Genomic DNA, 22344 nt, shown 5'->3' with positions numbered 1-22344 from the left:
CATGGATCACCTATTGTTGCAAAACCCGCAAGCACAGAACCTCAGCGGGAAAGCTCAGTAAGTATTTATTTTTCGTGCCACTGCAGGTTGGCTAGAGGCTGACCAGTGTAGCGCTGACGGCTCTGCTTTGTGCTGCACGTCAGGCTGAGCCAGGCTCCTTAAATTCAGGCCTGTTCCTTCAACATGCCTCCTTCTGGTGCCCAGGCTGAAGGGAAAGCCCTTCTTAGGGCAGTAACAGGGGTGCAGAGGGGAAGGGACGTCCTCGGTTGATCTCAGGGCCCAGGCTTGGAAGTAGCACACTGAATTCTAGACTGTTCGATGTGACCGAACACGACGTCTAGGGGTGGGGAAGGGCAATGAGCTTCTGGTGGGCAGGACGGCAAAGTCACCAGGCTAAGGGCATGGATGTGGGGTGGGGGGCGAGGATGGGGGGGGCCATGATCCCAAAGATCCCCCCTCCTCTGTCCTCTGCTCTTCCTTCTACACATGAACCCAAGGATTTTTCAGGCAGGGTGAGGTCACTTCCTGAAGAAGGAATAGGTGCTAAACAGATGAAACCAGTCACGCCCACACATTCTCCTGGTTGCGCTGTGTCTTTTGTGCGGGCAGGAGATGTGGCTTATTGACCTGTTTCTAACTCAGTGCTTGGGAGGCAGAAGGCAGTTGCAAATGATCGGTTGAATTGAATATAAGTGATTTGGGGGTTACAGAGAGGACAGACACCCGAACCATCTCCTTTAAAACTCAAAATCTTGCTAGGGAGGCTGACGTTCATGTGAGTAACTGGCACGAAACAGAAAGGAGCATGTGCTCCTTTGGTTCAGATAACACGCTCTGGGTGTGATGGGGAGAGAGAGGTGAATTCCAGCTACTTACGCTCAGGATGTGTCCCTGCAACAGGTGGGATTCAGGCAGAGCTTTAAAGGGGAAGGAAGCCACCTTGTGACCTGCTGCGTGGCATCCCTGCAACGAGGCTGAGAGCTGTCACCTGGTTCCTGCTGTGCACACCTTAGGGGGAGGCAGCAGCCTAAAGTTAACCCCTAACGTTATCCGGCTAGAAGGCGACAGAGCCCGATTTGGACACAGGAACCTCGCCTGTCACCTTTCCATTGTCTGTGTCTTGTTCAGTGACTGACACTTTGTACAGCGGCTCCATAAGTGTGAATCAACAAGTAGATACTTCGAGACTGGCTCTCTTTTCTCAAGTCTTCGGCAAATGGAGACGTCAGGACCAGGCACTCGAGACAAAGGGACCAGTCTGCGTCTGCTGTAGGAGGACAGAGGGCATATCCCAGAAATGCCCCGCAGGTGTGTGTGGCCAGGGGAGTGTGTATGGGGTGCCTGGCAAACCACAAAGCTGAGAAGGTACATAGGGGACAGGCATAGGGGAAGGGTGTGTATCTTACTCTGCCTACAAGCATCTATTAGGGCCATGGGTGCCATATGTGACCTCCTAGGTAAAAGGTTATGATGTATAAGGCAACACAGATTGTAGATGCCATGCTGTATGTGATGATTTGGATCGAGCGCACCGCATAAGTTTTGTTTTTTTTTCCTATCAGCAGATGCAGGAAGGAGGTGCACTTGATTGGGAAAACAATTTATTTCTTATTCATTTTCAGCTTTCTCAGTGAAAAGAATTTGGCTAGCTGGTATTCTCCCCTTAAAAGCATAAAGAAGGCTGCACCGTCAGGAAGTGCTCTCTTCTGGAGAGGACGCAGACAGGTGACATCAAGTGCAACGCACCAGTGTGAGCACAGCAAGCACCAGCCCCCCTCCTGCCACGGCAAGCTCCCGGCCAACGGGAGAAGAGCCTCAGGTGAGGAGCCTCAGGTCAGCCTCATTCTGGAGAAGGGGGGGGGGGGTCTCTCCTGGGGGTGGCTGTGATTACAGAGCCAGGGGTCTGAGGCTTCAAAGAAAAAAGAAACAGCTGAGGAGCAGGTCTCTGCCCCAGTCTCTAACTCCCTGTCATCAAACAACAGTGTGGGACCCTCACCACCTAAGCTTTTCATGTGTACAGGCAGGAGATGAGAGGCAGTTTATAACTCTTCACACAAGCCTCTGCCCACACAGAGGACAAGTCTCTCATTGTTGGTCTATCCACTGACTCTTACCCCACCCAGTTGGTTCATAGGAAATAACAACAATAAATAAAGCTTGAGTTCAGAGAGGGAGCCTCTCTGCTGACTTTTCAGAAAACAATCAGACAATTTAACAACTGCCGGGCTGTGATGGGGGCTCCGTTGGACATACGCAGACCCCAGATCTTTCTAAATAGACATGCTGCATATTTGGGGTAAAAGTGGATTTTGTTTGTTTGTTTTGAGAGGCTGAAGGATCAGAGGTTAAATGATATTTTTGTTGTCGTTTTGTTCTTTTCCATGATTTATAATGTATTTTATTTTTTATTATTTTTTAGGTTCTCATTAGTTATCTATTTTACACACAGTAGTGTATATATCTTAAACCCAATCTCCCAGTTCACCCCATCCCCCCCTTCCCCCTTCATGACTATAAGTTTGTTCTCTACATCTGTGACTCTTTCTGCTTTGCAAATAAGTTCATCTGTACCATTTAATAATATTTTTGAAGAATCTGTCCTAACAGCCACCTAAAGAATGATCTTATAAATCTGCGTGGTCTAATTTGGTCGCCACCACCACAGGTGACTTCTAAAATTTATATTAATAAAAATGAAATGAAATTAAACATTAGTTACTTCTCTACCATATTGGGTAGTACAGACACAAAGCGCTTCCCTAAGCACAAGGTGGCTGGTGCCCTGGGACTGCACTGCTATAAGCTAACGGTCGCCGTCCTCTCTCGCGTGGCCCTGCCCTGGCTTCCACCAAGTTGAAGTCAGGGGAAATTATCGGAGAATAGCAGCAGCTATCAACACAGGGGCTGCCGAATCCAGTAAGCAAATCACCTTTTCATTTCTTAGGTTCAGAAAGAGGACCCAAGTCCTCTCCACGCTGAAGACCCGCCATCCATCGTAGGTCATGGGCTGGCAAGAGGGAAACCACGTGGTGAAGGAGAAAAATGCCTGGATTGGGGTCAGAGGACCTGGGCTTTCATCTCAGCTCTGGGACTAGTTTTGTGCCTTTCGTTCTCACAACCTCTCCGAACCTCCATTTCTGCATCTATAAAATGGAGATAACCAAACCAACGTGCCTGGGTAAGTGATTATAAAGGTGTAACCTCCTCCCTAAACACAGAAATTTGTGCTTGCATAGCAACCGCATCGGAAGCATGTCTTCGGGAATGACGGCTCTGAGATCACCGTGTGAGGTGAGGCTTCTCCCTAGGTGCTCTGTCTGGTTCTTCTATGAGGACATCTGGGCAGTCTGCCTTGGGGGAAGGTTGTGGCCTCTGAGCTGCTGTCTCTGGGATGTCACCAGCAGTAGCGGTCGGCTGTCTTTTCTTTCTCCACTCAACGAGAGAGATGTGCCCAACCCTCGCCCATATTCATCAGAGAGTTTCACAGGTCCAGGCGGGTCACCCGGGGCTTGAAAGGACATAGCAGTGCACGTGGGTGACACTGTGGGTGGGGCCGCATAGTGCACATCCCTGAAACGCACTTCTCCAACCACCAAGGAGCCCCAGAAGGAAAACATGGTGATTTGCCCTAAAGTAAAGTATCAGCTTCATAAGGTCCCAAACATACCCTACAGAGCACAACTTAGAAACATTAAGTAGAGGTCATGGTATGTGTGTTGCCAGGTGACTTGACTGTTTTGAGAGGTGAAAGGCCCTCGTATTTAAGACTGAGAGAAGAGGCTGGAGCTTCAGCTGGAAAATCTGCTGGACTTAGCAGTCGCTAACTAAAACCCCCAACGAATGGAAGATGTTAGTATTCTTCATTCCAGAGAAGACCACCTGAGTCCAGATTAAAGGAGTGCAGGCCCTGCACACACCCTGATCCTTATCAGCAATCCCACCCTTAAACCACTGCTATAAAACTCCTCACCAAACCCTCCTGGGTAGGGACACATAGTTTTTCAGGGCAGAAGCCCACTGTGTCCCCCTTTGCCTGGGAAAGCAATAAAGCTATTCTTTTCTTCTTAAAAAAAAAAAAAAAAAAAAAGATCTGGACTAACTAGTCTTGTTTACCTGTAACAATGAAGGACATCTCTTTGTTTTGATCCATCCTCACCTACTATATGCTCTTGGATTCCTACTCTTTGGGCCAAAAGAAACAAGCAATTCACCATCATGGGCCAATGGAACAGGTGATGCTAATATTCCTTAGGTAGAATATTGCTATCCTCCCATAGCTTACTCCCTACCCAAATTGCTCCAAAGAGCATGACCATGGACCATACAGAGGTCTACCATGCTGCTAATGGCAGTGGTGGTGGGATGAGGTAGGTACAGCTCTATTTTGTATTCTGGACACACCTTTGGTGTAGAGAGAATATCCACCATGGGGCCATGGTTCTCAAACTTTAGCATCACCAGAATCACTTGAAGGGCTTGTTAAAACTTGAATTACCTGGCCCCACTCCCAGAGTTTCTAATTCAGTGACCGCGGGAGGGTCAGAGGTAGGGTGGGTAGAATCTGCATTTCTGACGGCTTCCTAGATGCTGCTGTTGCTGGTCCACAGGACTAAACTTTGATAATCACTGCTTTCAAGCCTTCTCAAACTTGAACACAGATGGACACATGCAAGAGGGGGTGTATTTCCCCAAATGCGTATTTTCTTGTGTCTGATACCAGTGCAAGTGACACAGGCAAATCATAACAGTTAATACGAAGCTAATAGTTAATACATAGCTTTATTATGTTATAGGCACAATTTTAAGTGCTAAATGTATTAACTCATTTAATTCTCATGAAAATCTTATAAGAGGGGTAATTGGCAAATGTAGCCCAGAGAAGTAACTTTCCTAAGGTTACACAGTGAAAGCAGGAAGTAGACTGGGGTCTGAACATAGGAATTCTGCCACCAGAGGCTGTGACCACTATTCACACTGCCTCTTCCTCCTACCCCGTTTCTTTCTCCACTTTGTCCTCGTCCTGGCAAATGACAACATTCCTTTAAGAGGGCACTTGGGAGCATCCCTGAATGCGATGCTAAAAGCCTCGAGACTGTCAGATGATAGCCTCGGTTAAGTTTATTTTTATACCTTGTAACTGCAACAGAGCGCAGCTTCTCATCTGCAGATACCTTGACATTTTGGGAGTATCCTTGATTCAATAATTATTTTACAAAGGAGGCAGAATGATTTGACGAATAGAAAAATGGAAACCTGAGTGAAGAAAGAAAAATAATAAACAGGAAAGAGAAAATAATAAAGCAAGAGGAAGAAGGGTGGAAATAACCAGATGGAAAGGTTGAGCTAGATCAAACATGGGAAATCAGGATTCCACAGGAGAAACGGTCCTGAGAATTAAACATACATGATAGAAAAGTTGAAGTGTGTGGCTGTCACACTGAGAAAACAGAAATTTAAAAGCTCAGAGTAAATCCAGTCGAGAAGAGAGAACACAGGAAGCAAGGAGGAGGGGAGATTAGGAGTGGGAGGAGACAAGTGATGCCATAAATTGGGTTTTCAACTCCTGTTATAATTGGGCATCTAAGCTATGTCAACATTCTTCTTCATCCTTAGCGTATTTCGCAATCTTTTAAATACAGGAAACGCCATTTGATCGTGTCCCAACTCTAGCCACTCAAGTCCTGGTTGCTTGTTTATTTTTTCTTGTGCAAAAGAAGTTTCGCTAAAGGTTGGCATATGGGATAAATCTTTTAGAGGAAAGAGGGGAAAATAATTCAACAGGAAGGAAGGATTCATTATGACAGGGTCCAGGTCAGGGAAGTGGCCACATAGCTGCATTCCTGAGAGCAAAGGCCTGCGAGAAACTAAACCTGCACGAAGGCTGTTTGCTCTGCCCTGGGATTGAGTTGGGGTCGCTCCAGAGGCCAGTCTTGGAGCCTGAGACGCTGAACGTTCTGTTTTAGATTAGAGCCGGGTTCACCCAAGGGGTATAGCGCGGGGAAAAGTACGGATGAGGTCAGCTCTCGTCTGAGGGCCTGTGTCCTGCATGCGAGCATTGCAGCCACTCTGGAGCCTCTCTAGAAGGTGGTTGTTCCCTTACGTGGGCAAAGGATGGGGCGGCGGGCAGGAGGGGAAGGGAGGAGCATTGCCTTTTATTCACCTTTCCTCCATTAGTTGTCAGATTCTTTTCTTTACATTTCTCTTTTGGTGTAACAGGAAACTCTTGCATTTTAAAATGGAATGCTTGCAAAATTTATCTTTCTTCCAAAACGAGTTCCTCGTTCAATGTTAATTTTCCAGCCATGCAGCTTACGAAGTCACTTAGCCTGCTGTCTTTCAGCATCTGCCCTCGGGGATCCATCTCCCTCCTCCCCCAGCTCCCTCCATCCTGGATGAGAATTATCTGTGAGGCCACAGGACTATACTTCCTTGAATCCAAGACACCTCTGAGTGTCGGAACCTGGCATCGTTATTTCACGTGGCACAAAAAGTCTGTCTATTCATGCTGCGCCATTGGGTGTGAGATGTATCTCCAAACCAGAGATGTGACCACGTTACATAAACAATTAGAGTCCATGCAACGTGGCATTGCCTCTGCTGGATGGCAAGCTCTTTGCTAGTAGTGACTGTGCCTCAGTCCCTTTTCTCTTAGGCCACCCCCAAGGCAGAGAATAGCCTTCTGTGTTTCCCAAGCTAGCTTGATGATGATTTTGATTGAATTGAGAGAGAGAGAAGGAGACGGGGGTGGGGGGCGGGGGGGTGGGGTTTGATCATGTATTTGCATAGCTAGCATTTGTATGCTATACCATAAAATTTTTATACCCATTTCATCCTTAAGTTTTCCCAAGAAATTCAGGAACCAGGCAGGTACTGAATTTTTCTTGTCTTACATCTGACCAGCCTGAGGCTCAGGGATGAGGTCTGACAGATGCATGGTCACGTCACCAGTAAAAGTGGAAACTAGGACCTGGAGCCAGGTTTGAGTCTAGCCTTTTCTATGCTTTCCATGTTCAGGAAAAAGCAGAAAGTATAGAGATTCCTCACTTCCCATCCCAGCTGCTGAGGAAACCCCTGCCTTTGATTAGAAAATAAGGGCTGTTTCTGTGCCTCTGCGTGCTCTGGCATGAGGCGCCTTGTTTTATCTCCATGGCAGGTACCTGTCAACGTGCGGTGCTCAGAGCTGCGGGCAGGGAGTCTGTACACACCGAGACTGTCCAAACAGACCATTAAGTGAAGTAACACAGGGGGGCGACAGGTCAGTAAATCCCCAACAACCTGTGCTGCCTGCGAGGGGCAAACCGTGCTGAGTGTGGTGTTTACACAAGATCAATTTTACAAGTGATCTTAAATAATCAGGGAAGACGCCGTCTTACTGCCGATATTCTACATTCACATAATAGCCTCGGCGTTCATCTCATTGATCGCTTTTGTGTGATAGTACCTGTGGACTGTTTTCTCCCAAGCGGCTGTCTTCTCTGATAGCTCCTTTATGAGATGCTGAAATGCCACCTTATGAGGAACCAAGAGACACATTCTTATCAGTGTTTCACAGACTAAAGACCCTGAAGTCACCTATTAGCAGTCTGCATGAAGATCAGCAGCATATGCATTTTCCTTTAATTCTCCAATTGCAAGAGCTTAAAATATCTGGGGGTTGATAAATCAGGGTAGGGGTAGGTACCCTACATACTAATCACGGAAGTTGGAGGAAAAATAAAAACTGTCTGCGTTGGGTTTATGACAACAGCAGAGGACATTTAGATGAATGTGGGTTTTTCCCCTTAACCTTCTAGCCTTCTGGGTGATGCTTATTTTTCCTTTATAGAGTTTAAATACAGTGGATCTTTTGCTGACATCAAGTACCCATTCACGATGCATTGCAGGGGGCCACTGGGGACGGGTTTCTTTAGGGACTCATAGTCCAGAGGCATCGCGTGGCTTCCGTCAGGTAGAGGAAGCCGCTCTGGCTTGTGAGGGAGATACTGTAAATCCACATTTGCCCTGGGACGCCGCAGGTCCCATCTGTTCCCTCAAGTGCCTACATAAACCAAGTCTCTGTGAGCCATCTGCAAAGGGCCCTCGTGCGTGCATGCCGGCATCTTGTGCTAATGCATCGTGGTGATTTTGCAACTTCCAATAAGGTTCATTTTAATTGTCATTGTTAAGATCAAATGTTTTGCAGCTGTCTCTCTTCTGCAGAGTTGAACAACATAACTCTGGTGGCGGACGTGATGAAGTCTCATGTCCTGTTTTCTCGCCTGAACTGCCGTATTTCAGTCCCTACGCCTAGCATATGCTTAACAAATATATATATATTTAAAAAAACTGTGACTAGGAAGAGGTAATAGGAAAAAAATATAAGAATCTCAGATTAAAAAATGGGTCTGGCTACTGCTTGGCTATTGAAGAGCTGTGTGACTGAATCTGCGAACCTCTTTTCCCCACTTATAAAATGGGCTTGTTGATTAAGTGACTCAAAGGTCCCTGCCAGTCCTAAAATGTGGGTTGTAAATTTTAACTGTATTCCTCTCATAGGTAATTCTAACCTTGTTCGAATTTTCTTATCTAGGGAACATGACCCAATTTGGAAATTATGTCCACTCCCTTCTCCTTTACTCTACAATCCCAACTAAAGCTTTATATAAACCAGCCTAGAGAGTTTCAGTTATCATTAATCACCTATTTTAATGAAATCACATACTATAAAAGATGACTTAATTAACTCTGGCTGGTAATTTTTATCTGCTTAAGAAACCTTATTTCCTATTACCATACTTTAAGTAAAAATAAAAAAGCAATTTATATTAAGAGATATCTGACCTACACAGTGCCATCCAGATGCCTTGCATGTAACAACGCTTCTATTCTGTTAGGACTGTGGATACGACCTCCACAAAGGCTTATCTGCATGTTTTTCCCTCTGTCTGCCTTGCAGAGGACAAAACCAGTGCACAGCTCTGAACACTGTTTTGTCCAGTCCCCTTCTCAATATGGTTGGTGTTTCGTCTGATGAGAAAAGCAAAGAAAGGACAATTAGACAAAGTCCAGGAATACGTGTTTTCTGAGTGCTGATAAGCTCAATTGCTTGGGGCATGTCTGAGCAGAATCTATCATTAACAGAATGTACTATTTGTCCAAACATCTGTAGGTCACAGTATTTCTCTCCAAGCCAGTGAGAGCAAAAGCAAAACCAAGATGGGTTATTAATCACTTAGTATTTCTCAAGCAACACTGAAAAAAGAAATGAGCTAACATAATGAATTGAAAGAAGATTACACAGAAGAAAAACAAGGCATTTTTCATTATTGTGAAATGAGCCCACCCAGACATGGTGTACTGGGTGGGCAGTGGGGGCCATGAGAAGTTGGAAACGTGACCGGTGCCTAACGAAGGACACCCTGGTAGCTCTCATTTTCTTCAGAAGGAAATGGAAGTTCAGATGTGCACGTCTTCAACAGTTGTGTTAGAATTGCTTCCATCAGGGGTGTGGGAACCCACATGGATGCAGTGAGCCAAACAGTCCTGGGGACACCTGACAACATCAGACACAGGTAGACCTGGGGTGAAAAATCCAAGTGCCCATTAATGCCAAGTGAAAAGAAAGTGTGTGGGTTCTTGGCTGTCCACAGCTGTCGAGGTGATGGGGAACTGCGTAGGTAGGTGCACTTTTACACATCTGTTGGCAAAAGCCTGTTTCCAAATAAAAAAATCCACTACTCAGGAACAGCAGGTATATTGTTGACCCTCCCAGGAGGACTTCAGTTTCAGGGCAAGGCATGGATTACAAGGTGACATAAAGACATGGTTGTAGATTCCGCATCAAAAAAATGATACAAATGAACGCATTTACAAAACAGAAACAGACTCACAGACTTGGAAAACAAACTTATGGTTACCAAAGGGGAAAGGTGGAAGGGGGGAGGGATAATATAGGAGTTTGGGACTGACATATACACACGACTATATATAAAATAGATAACCAACAAGGACCTACTGCATAGCACAGGGAACTCTACTCAATAGTCTGCAATAACTTACATGGGAAAATAATTTGAAAAAGGATACACGTGTACGTATAACTGAATCACCTTACAACTGAAACTAACACAATATTGTAAATCAACTACACTCCAATACAAAAAAAAAAAAAAAAAAAAAAGACATGATTGTATCTGGGGCCATAATGGCTGGTAATTACTCACAGAGGCAAAATTTTCTTTTTCTTCAGTAATCTCCACATTAACAAAAGATAACATTTTGAGACAAGTTGGAATTACATCGTATAGGACTATACGCAGCCCACAAACTTTTGAGGAGTCCCTACTGTGTGTTACACATCAGGCACTTTTCTGGGTGGTTGACACAATCCTGCAGGCAGGGAGGGAGGGAGGTTGTTTTGTGGTGGGTAGAGGAATGGTAAGATCTCCAAGTGAGATGAGAAAAATGCCATTTGATGTGGCTGATTCTACACAAGTAAATCATAATAGCTCATCTAGGCTGTTTTCTTAAACAGTGCAATACATTAGATTTGCAATAAAATAAAGGCAGGTTTTCTAGGGCTTTATGTGGATTAACTCATTTGCTCCTCTTTAATTCTGGAGAGGTAGATGTAACATGTCCCCATTTCATAGATGAAGAAATTGACCCACAGGGAGGTTCTGTAATGTGTCTCAAGTCCACGTAGCTAGTAAGTGGTAGGTGGAAACTTGAATCCTGGAAGTGTAACTTTGGAGTCCATGTGTTTAATCATTCTCACTCAAAAAAAACCAAACCAAAACACCCCCCCCCCACCAAAACGGTATGGCTAAATGATTGAGGCTGATCACAAACAGAAGCTCAATTTTTGATCATGGTACATGTGTCCCAGTATACATGTACATGTTCACACATAGAGAGTTTAGAAGTAGGTACAAGGGACTGTACAGATTCTCAGATTCTCTCACCCAATAGATGGTGATTATCTATGAAATGATGGATAACAAACTGTAGGCCGCCAAAGGATCCAAGTTTGTGTCCAACAAATGTAGTCATTATTTAACTCAAAATGTAAAATGGTACTTGAGCCTCAACAATTAGTCCTGAGAGCCAAAGGACCCAAGAAACTGACCACCTTGCTTGACCCCACAAGCACCATATAATCGCAGAGCTTCAGAGTAAGGTGGTAACCACTGCTATTAAAACAACAAGGGCACCTAGTACAGGAAACCTCACAGTTAAGGACCGATGGCTGTGACGCTGTCTACAACACCATGGTTCTCTAGACAGAAAATAGATCATCATTATGAGGTAATTCAACTCCGATGACAGGGTGCTGGAAATACATTGTTATCGCTGAGAAGGCACTGGCTCACCTACTATGCGTAGGGGCCTATGTTTACTGCCTTGTTTGAAGCTAATGATTTTTCGGAGGGTGAATGTGCTGATGGCGGGTCATTTTCCAGGCTTTATTTTCTCCTCGGCAGAGATCCTGTAACGGTTTTGGTGCCTAGTACCTCGGAGTAATGATTTTTCATTGTTTTCTGACAACCTGGTTTATTTCTCCCTGCTTTTAAGTTTTCAGGAAAGTCTATTCCCAGCCTGGAAGATCATCGGTGCTTCCGGCACTAAATAAAAAATATGGGTTTCAGAAAAGATACCAGGAAAAAAGAGGAAACAGGAAATAATCTTTGAGTCTTCCGTGGGGACTTTTTTCTGGATTTGGTTCTGCAGTCCTCTCCTAGGCAAAGTCAAGGTTAAAAGTGCTCGGTGTAGCTAAATTTCCGCTAAAGTCATTCACACCTGAAGAGAGACACCATGTGCAGTCTGAAGAGAAAACAGGTCCCACCTGTTAGGCTACACCCATTCACGCTACAGGGGGGTCTGTGGGGATGGCCTCCAGTTGCCCCGACAGGTCTTCTCCCCGTGCTGCTTCTTATCCCACAAGGCTACGCTGGCTTCTGGCTGGAGAAGGATTAACAGGTGGAAGGGGCTCCCCTGGTTCCCTCCCGTTGGGGCAGCAGGTCGAGGGCTCTGTGAGGGAGGCCCCAGCTCCTGCGGGGCAGCCTCTCCTGCCAGCTGCATGTCAACAGCTGCTCCCTTCCCTTCCCCGGCCCCCCACCCCTTCCGTCTGGGCGGGAGAAGGGAGCCCCTCTCTTCCTTTGCTTCTGCATTTCCCTGTGACCTCTCTTCAACCTACTCACACCTTTAGATTTTCCTCAACTAGTCAAATGCTTTCCTGCTGGGAACTTAACCTGATGCAAAGTCCTGTCCCAGGACGACTGGTCCTGAGACCGGCCCCCCTGTTCCCCGGTCTTAGACCTCGCTTCCTGTCTGCCCTGTGCTTTGGTGCACAGGGTGCGCACAGCACATGGACGGGTCTTCGTGTGTGACTGTGCTCTTTCTCCAGGTGCTGACCAGGAACCCGGCCTTCCTCCTCTGACCATTCACCCCACCCAGGCCTCTGCTGGGGCCTCGGAAGGCTTAGTAGGATTCCCGTCTGAACTGAGCTTTGTTTGCCAGTGGCTCAAAATGTCAAAACATACCTGAGGACTTCACGTAACCATGAGTCTCCTTTACTTTTTTTGTGGTTTACTGTCATGGTTTCCCAGCCATGTACTCTATCCAGCCAGGTACTGCCCTGGCTTCTCATCTGTGAACTTGTTCTTTTTCTGTCTGTCCATTACCTACGGCGGGATATCAAACCACGACAAAGGGAGATGGCTTCTCTGTCTGGACGTGGTTCCAGTCACAGATGGGTACCAGCACAAAGTGAGAAGGGATGGTGAAAGGTTCTGTGGTCCACTTCCCGTCGTGGCAGAAGAAGGGGGTCCACAGTCCCCTTTCGATTACCAGAAGAGAAGAAGACCCAAAGTGCAGATCTTGGATTTTTTTTAACTGCAGTACAGTTGCTGTACAATATTATATGTTACTGACATACAACATAGTGATTCACAATTTTTAAAGGTTGTACTCCATTTATAGTTAATATAAAATATTGGCTACATTACCCATGTTGTACACTATATCCTCGTAGCTTATTTCAGACCTAATAGTTTGTACCCTGTCCCTAGATGGACCCTCCCCTCTCCCCCCCCGCCCCCCCGCCACTGGTAACCACTAGTTTGTTCTTTATATCTGTGAGTCTGCTTCTTTTTTGTTAGTCACTAATTTGTTGTATTTTTTAGATTTCACATATAAGTGATATCATATAGGATTTGTCTTTGTCTGACTTATTTCACTTAGCACAATGCCCTCCAAGTCCAACCGTGTTGCTGCAAATGGCAAAATTTTGTTTTTTCATGGCTGAGTAGTATTCCATTTTATATATACATATATCTATCTATCTATCTTCATCCATTCATCTGTTGATGGACACTTAGGTTGCTTCCACATCTTGGTAATTGTAAATAATGCTGCTATGGCATTGGGGTGCATGTATCTTTTCTTTTTTTTTAAATTAATTTAATTTTTAAAATTATTTATTTATTTATTGCATGTATCTTTTCTAATTAGTGTTTTTGTTTTCTTTGGATATATACCCAGGACTGTAGTTGCTGGATCATATAGTAGCTCTATTTTTAGTTTTTTTTAAAGAACCTCCATACTGTTCTTCCCAGTGGCTGCACCAATTTACATTCCCACCAACAGTGCAGGAGGGCTCCCTTTTCTCCACACCCTCTCCAGCCTTTATTATTTGTGTTCATTTTGATGATAGTCATTCTGACCAGTGTGAGGTGATATCTTGTTGTGGTTTTGATTTGCACCAAAATGCAGATATAAGGCCATGAAGCAATTAGTTAAGTGCTTTGGAAAAATGGGCACTTAGCCTGCAGACTGGACTTTCTAGCTAGAAGTGATTAGAGGAAAGGACACATTTAGGATCTCTCAACACTAATAAGATTGTTTATTCTGACCTCTGGGAGCTGCTTTTCATTCCTTGTCTTTCTAGCACAATACAAGCAAGGCCTTTCCTGTGTCTTCTAATGTCCTTCACTGTTCTTCTGGGCCCTCCTTATCCACCAGCCCCTCTTTCTTGGTTTCTTCTGTTAGCTTCTCCTCTGACAGAACTCCCAGCGTGTGGACCCCAAGCTCAGTCCTGGGGCCCTCTGCTCTCCTATTTTCTCTCCTCTGTCCCTACCTCCTTTCCTTCCTCCCTCCGTCCCTTCCTCCCTCTGTCCTTCCCTCCCTCAGAAATCTCATCTTGACCAGACTCTCAAAAACATCTGCATGCCAACGATTCAAAAACTGTACCTCTAGCTCAACCTCTCTCCTGGGCTCCAGACTGCATAGCTAACAGCCTGCTTGAACTCTTTCCTCCATGGATGTCTTCTAGAGGTTTCAACAAACACATCACATCAGGACACCACCCCTCCTGCCTGCTCTGCCCTCCACCCAACCTTGCTTCTGCATCTTTCTCCATGTCAGTAAGAGATGCCACGAATTAACAGTTGTTCAGGACACTAAGCTTCTTTGATTCTTCTCTTTCTCTTACGCCCACACTTCTAACCCATCAGTAAATTCTGTGATTCTACCTCCAACACATATTTCAAATTCACTCATTTCTCTCTCTCTGCAATCAGAGACCACCACTTTTTCTTGCCTGGAACACACCACAGCCTCCTCATTGGTCTCTTGCCTTCCACTATTACCTCTCCTACAAAAAATTCTCCTCATAGTAGCCAGAGAGTGATTTATTTAACCCAGTGTTTCTCATCTGGGAGTGATTTTGTACCCCAGGGGACGTTTGGCAATATCTGGAGATACCTTTTTATTGTCACAATGGGGGAGAGTGGGTTCCAGCCACAAATGCTGCTAAACCTCCTCTTACGCACAGGGCAGCCCCCAAACAAAGAATTGTCTGGCCCCAAATGCCAAAAGTGCTGAGACTGGGAGACCCTGGTTTAAATGGACATCAAACCATGCCAAACATCCTCCAATAATCTTCTGCTTATATTCAAAATCCATACGTTTTACCACAACCTCCAAGACCTGAAATGCTGCAGTCCCTCTATGCTTCCTGGGCCTCAACAAACACCCCTTTTCCCCACTTTCACTGTCCCTCCAATAGGCCAGGCCTGCTCCTCATGTGACTGACAGTAGCTGTGAGCCTGAAATGCCCATCACCCAGATTCTCCCAGGGCTCAGGGAGAATGCCGCCTCCACAGTGGGGCCTCCCCTGACCACCCAACCTCGAACACGCCTCATGGACTGTCTTTCACACCATCATATTTTCCTTTCTTTTCGCATTTGTTACTCTGCTATTTTCTGGTTTACGTATTGTTTATATATTGATTGTCAGCTCATGGGAGCTGGGGACATTTTCACCCTTTATCTGCAAGGCCACAGTAAATGCTCAATAAATAGCTGTTGAATGCATTAACTTTATTTCAACAGTAAGGGTTCCCTGGCTTTGTTTTTGAGTGGCCTAACGAGGAACACGTATATGCAAGCATGATGCTTGTTCTAGGATCAACATTTGCTCCAAAAACACTTACTGAACACCTCCCATAGGACAGCCACTCTCCTTACCTCTGACTATTTGCCATCTTTTCTTTACTGGTTTGCTTGCAGTTTCATTCATTTGTTCATTATTTTCAATAGGCAGCAGACCAGAAACGATGGAAGGGGCTTTGGTCATAACAAGCAACATCTCTAGGCCTTGAGAAATACTCAGACTTGACTTGCTAGCACCACCTTCCAAGGAATCAAATATGCTCACGTCCATTCTCTACGCCATGCCCCATCAGCAGCATGGTGGCTTGGACGGTGTCCCCCCAACCCCACCACACCCTCTGGGAAGGATCTGTCCACATCCTAACCCTGAGAAGCCATGAATGCGAACTTCTTTGGAAGAAGGGGCTTGACAGATCCCTTTACGTGAATGATCTCCAGATGAGATCATTCTGGACTAGCCAGGTGGGCCCTAAATCCAATGACTTGGTGTCCTTATAAGAGACACAGAGGAGAGGTGTGGACAGAAGAGGAGCGGTCCGGGAAGATGGGGGCAGAGATGGGAATTAAGCGGCGAAGTACAAGCCACTGACGTGCCTGGGGCCACCGACAGCAAGGACATGTTCTCCCCAGGGCCCCCAGAGGGACCACGACCCTGCTGGCCTTTACAACTGCAAGAGAATAAAGTTCTGTTGCTTTAAGCCACCAAGTTGGGGTACTGTGCCTGCGTGACACACGGCTGGTTCCTCCACGCGTAGCTCAGGGCCCTCCTGGCGACAGCCTGTGACCTCTTTCTTGTCTCTTCTCTGGATTCTATAACTTTTCCACACGCCACACTTTTCCTAGCACATAAGCTGTGCTTGAACCAAATGGGATTACTTCTATTCTCTAAAACAGGGGTTCACAACCCCTGGGCCGCAGACCAGTACCGGTGTGTGGCCTGTTAGGAACCGGGCCACCCAGCAGGAGGTGAGCGGCCAGCGAGTGAGCCAAGCTTCATCTGCTGCTCCCCATCACTTCCCATTGCTTGCGTTACCGCCTGAACCGCCCCCCCCCCCCCACCCCGGTCTCCCACAAAACTGAAACTGAAACCGGTCCCTGGTGCCAAAAAGGTTGGGAACCGCTGCTCTGAAAACTCACCTTTAACGCTTCAGCTGCTCCTTTAGTCTGTCCTGTTCCTCCACCCACTTCCCATCCTAGCAAAGCCAGGAAACTCCCACTCACATTTCAAGGCCCGATTTCTATTTCCCTGGGATTTCTCTCCCGTTTAAGGCACTTCTGCAGGTACCTTACTATGTTATGATACCAATGACTCCCTTATGGAACTGCCACAGCTTGGAGTACGTATCTTTACTGTAACACTGATTTTTATGCTACTGTATTTTGATGATGGACTTGTGTTAATGAACTTTAATTATAAAGCACTTCGTGAAGACAGTTGCGTTTAAACAGAGCCGTGTCGATGAAGCTAAAGAGTCCCTTTGGCCACTCCTCACGAGGGCTATAAAGCAGAATTGCTGGAGCGGTCACCCACTTTTAATTTTAGCGAATACTGCCAAGTGTTCCTTCCCCACAGGACAGGAAGGAGGGTGCCTGCTTTATGGTTCTGAACTGAGTTATCCATGGAATGCGAGCACGCTGAGGCCCAGCACCTCGTCTGTTCTTGTTTTACATTCAGCTCCCTAGAATAGCGCCAGGAACGCAGTGGGCATTCAGTAAACGTCTGCAGAAGGGATGACAATTTCTCCGTGTTAGTAGAGTGCTGGCTTCTCTGGGCAGAATTAGTGGATACTTCCTTTTTGTACACCTGACGCCTACAAGGGTCTCATGTGAAACAAGTGTTCAAAAATTCTTGTTTATTGCTGAGTTAATGAAAACATACTCTCAGCACCATACCTCTGTATCCTGCTTTTCATTTCTCTGAGATGACCTTCTAGGTGCTGAGTAGATAAAAAGTGGAAAACTATGTTCTCAATCTACTCCCCTGCCCAAATGAAAACCATTATAAGCGGGGATTTCACACATCCAGTATTTAAATACGTAATTATGTGCTCTGTTAAGAGCACAAAACCAAAACTGTGATGCGGCTCAGCTTCCCCACCTGTATTCCCACAACGATGCCTGTGGACAGTGGTTGTGCAGTGGAGAATTACTCCGAGAGGTCCAGGTCATCTGCTACAAGTCACAGGTAAGAACTAGAGGCCAGAAAAGGGGAAGGTGCGATGGGCCCTCCTGACGGGCCCCTGGGCTGGCACCACGTAACATTAGGCAGATTTCCTTTAAAATGTGATGAATACACCTGGAAATCTGCTTGCAATTAGAAAGAGATAATGAACTCATCTATCAAGGTCAGGTCTGTCTGTCAGCAGCTCAGGCAACAAAACCAGGAGTGGCTTGTGATGATGTGGGTTTTCAGTGAAAACACATACAATTCCTTCTAAGCACATTGCCATCTTTTGCATTTGTGTGGAGACAGTTTTTGGTTTTGAGCCATGTGAAAGAGAGTGTGTGTATGTTTAAATAATGTATTACAATGAACACCTTTGATCTTGTCTGCTTGCATGTAAGTGCTGTATACATAATATCCATCCCAATTATGTCACATAGGAATGATAAATACTAAATTTTTTCTCAGATAAGTGGTAGAGCTATTTATTACCGACTTTGTTGCCAAATGCACTGTTTAAAGAATTCTTTAGTGTCTCTAAAATGCTAGAGAAAAATTCTCAACTGCTAGCCTAGAAGTTCCCAGATCTTCACAACCAGTAAACAAATTTAGGGTCTGCTGTATCTTGCCAACTTTTCGTTTTTGCCAAGGAAGGACGTTCAGAAAGAAAAACAACTATTATTTACTGCTATCACTTCATAAAAGGAAAGATTTTTACGGCCCCCACACCCCAAAGAAGGTCAGAAGATTATTCTCAGAATAAAGGGAAGTCTTTCAGCTTGAAGAAAGTAGATTTGCAAAAAAATTTAAGGTTACAGAAAGATTTCCTTACATTTTCTTATTTCACAGAGCAACACTGAAAGTTTGATCACCTACAAGCCTCAGTGCAAGAAGCGGTGTCGGGAAGTCACCTTTCCAGCCTGGCTGCTTCAACCCTCCCTTGATTCTCCTGGAATTTCCCTATGAAATCCAAGGCAACCACAGTTCAGCTGGGCAAGCAGGTTGATGCAATTCCACCAGCATTTACTGAGGGCCTACTATGTGCTCAGCCCTGGGGGAGGTGCTTTGCCAAAGGATAAAAAAGTGGAAATGCTGTCCTGTAAGTAAATGTGCATTCAACGGGAGGAGTTTCTGGCAAAAAGCAGAACACAGGAAAAAAATTCTTGTGACAAAATGTGACTGAAGCTATTATGCTGGGTATCAAAGGAGATTGCTCAAATTCTACTATAGCTGGAACTTCTTACTAAAATAATGCTCTCTGCTAATGTTGAAAACACAATTTTCAAGTCAACATCAATAAGCATGTCTGTCCTTTGCTTTTCCTGTTGGTTATTCCAACTTGAGGAAATGCCGGAGAGTCTGTTTAGAGCTCTAGTTTCACATGTTTAGATTGGCAGGAAGATAATGATGGAGAACTATACAATGGAATATTACTCAGTCATAAAAAAAAGAAGGAAATAATGCCATTTGCAGCAACATGGATGGGCTTAGAGATTATCATACTAAGTGAAGTAAGTCAGACAGAGAAGGACAAATACCATATGACCTCAGTTATATATAGAATCTAAAGTATAACACAAACGAACTTATCTATGAAACAGAAACAGAATTGTGGTTGCCAAGGGGGAGGGTGGGTGGGGGAAGGATGGATTTGGAGTTTGGGATTAGCAGATGCAAACTATTACATATAGGATGGATAAACAACAAGGTCCTATTGTATAGCACAGGGAACTATATTCAATATCCTGTGACAAAACATAATGAAAAGAATATGAAAAAGAATATATATATATGTGTGTATAACTGAGTCACTCTGCTGTACAGAAGAAATTAAGACATTGTAAATCAACTGTATTTCAATAAAATTTACAAAAAGATTATGGAGCATGAACTCAGCACAAATAAGGTTTCAGACAGACTGCCTATGTAAAGTCCTCCTCTCCATCTCTCTCAATCTTAAAATGACATTCTGTCTGTTGCTAGTGTCCTGAGGCTTCTGCTGCAGAAAAACAAAACTGTGTAAGTTTGGGCCTCACTATTTGTTCACCATTCTGGGAATGATCTGCTTATCTCATGCGGTAAAGTATGGCCCACGGACTATTCCAAATGCAAGGATAAAATTGAGCAAATGCTCTCCCCCAAGACACTTGAAATAACCTATTTTCTCTGCCCCACAGAGAGTTCATTTGCAATCACAGACACTCAATACATGTAGACAACATAATAACTCTTCTTTTTTTAAATTGGAGTATAGTTGATTTATAATATGTTAGTTTCAGGTGTATAGGAAAGTGATTCAGTTATATATATTTATATTCTTTTCCATAATACATATATATTCTTTTCCATAATAACTCTTAATGTAGATGAATAAAAACAAGTCCCCCTCACAAAGATAAACTTTTGAAGAGTGGCTGACAGGTGTTTAGAAACCATGAGTCATAAATAATTTGTGCCTGTAAATTATTTCATTTCTACTTAGTTGTCCAGCTCATGCCTTCCCCCACTCCATTTTCAAAGGTCTATTCTATCTAGGAAGCTAAGTACTTTCTACATAAATTCTATGGCCCCTCAAAACACAGGTTGTTTCTGTTAATCTGATCATTTGTTCCACACAATTAGAACTCAGTTGCCTTTTGGGGAAGGTGCTGAGTAAACGGTGACTCTAGCTGTATCTCACACCTACAGGGAAGAAGTCGGTGGTACGTAATCTGTTCTACAGTCTCCGTGAGGATGCTTACATTTCTAGGAGTGTGGTGTTTAAAAGAAATGGCTACACTATTCTGACACCTTCCCATGGAGCGGTGGTTCTCTGTCCCCTCTCCTTGAACGGAGGCTTGGTGTGATTAAAGCATAAGGCAGGGGGCTTCCCTGATGGTAAGTGGTCGAGATGCCGCACTTGCTTCCACTGCAGGGGGTACGGGTTTGACTCCCGGTGAGGGAACGAGGATCCCACGTGCTACAGGGAGTGGCCAAAAAATAATAACGAATATGGCAGAAGTGTTGCCATGTGGTTTCCAAGGTAGGTTACACAAAGCTATGCTGCTTCCACCTTGTTCAGTTTTGCTGGAGTCGCCAAGTAACAAATTTGATGACCCTGAGCTCTCCATGTTGCGAGGAAGCCCATATCCCTGGTGTTATACATGTAAGTGAGTCATCCTCCATGTGATTTCAATCTCCAGCCTTCAAATTACTCCTCGTCTTCAGGTATTTTTAGCAAGATGCTAGGCATTGTGGAGCAGAGGTCAGCCATTGCTATTGTGCCCTGTCCATACCCTTAGCTCAGAGTCTATGAGCAGAATAAATGGTGGTTTTATGCCACTAAGTTTTGGGGTGGTTTGTTACACAGCAGTTATAACAAAAACATAGAACATGGTTTTGATTTGGGGAGATAGCTAACTTGGATGGCTACTTATACTCTTTAAGGTACAGAGGACATGCTGGCCAAGGAACCAGGAGCCCAGATGGCCTCATTTTATGTATTCCCACATTCAGAGTGATTCTTTAGGGCCTTTGAGTGATGATAAACTTCTAAATATCCCCCAAATAACAATGAAAACAAAGTGTGAGTCAAAGGCCACAGCAGAGTACTAAGCTCCAGCAAAGAAGCTGAGATGCTTTGCTGCAGGGAAGCAGGGAGGATCAAGAAAAACAACAACAAAAAAGACACCCCCCCCACCCCAAAGCATGATGTAGAAAATATCACATTGAAAACTTAGTTCTCACTGAAGCAAATGACAGCAATAATAATCAGATACTAGGAGAATGATGGAACTGAGACATACTCAGAAGTGTAATATAAGTTGGATGACCTAAAGTCGTTTTAATAGGGGCATGGATGCATTTTAATGATCATTATGATGAAGTACTCATCTATCTTTTACAATAGGAAGGGGCTTGTAAAAGTCTTTTGAAAATTCTATTAGTTTCACTTGTTTAAAGGCAAATGAAGACAAGGTACTTTGTGCAAAGTTTCACAATGAACAGGAGGTGAACACAGGGCACTACTGCCGGGCATGGCTCCTCGTGGCTCCACATCATCTTCCTCATCAAACAACCTCACTCTGGAGTTCCAGGCCCTACACAGTACAGCCTATACTTGTCTCCTGTTACTCTCCTGCTTCACTGACACTCAAGATGCATGATTCCTGGTGAGCCTCGAATACAAGCCACACATTCCAGACTCTGAGCCTTTGTCTTTGCTATTCTTTCTGCCTAAGACACAGCTCCTTAATCTTGGATCCTTGGGTGGGTCTCAGGATGTGTGTGAGCCTCCCTGAAGTGGATGCAGAATTTTGTGTAAATTTGCATATGGGCATCATTCTGGGACGAGGTCCATAGGATTCACCAGACTGACAGAGGGGTTTGTGACCCAAGGTTGTTTAAAAACTACTCACTCTCTCCTTTTTTTCGGAATAAGCCTTATTTCCCTATGAATCTGCTTATTCGCTTATTGACAAATGTTTACCAAGTGCCTGCTACATGCCAGACACTGTTTCAGGCACTTGGGATACAGCAGTGAACAGAACAAACAAGGATGCTACCCTCTTGGAACTTCTGGGAACTGTAATATTCTAGCAGAAAGATAGAGACAATTAATCGCATAATAAACAAAAACTAGATATATAAATCATATAGTATGCTACAAGATCAGTTCTAAGGAAAAATTAGTGCCTGTAAGGAGAATCAGAAGTGCTGGCAGGAAGAAACTCAATTTTAAATAAAATGACCAGATAGGCCCTGTTAGG

Source organism: Hippopotamus amphibius, chromosome 6, assembly GCF_030028045.1.
Source record: "Hippopotamus amphibius kiboko isolate mHipAmp2 chromosome 6, mHipAmp2.hap2, whole genome shotgun sequence".
NCBI lineage: Eukaryota > Metazoa > Chordata > Mammalia > Artiodactyla > Hippopotamidae > Hippopotamus > Hippopotamus amphibius.
Note: the sequence above shows the minus strand (reverse complement) of the source record.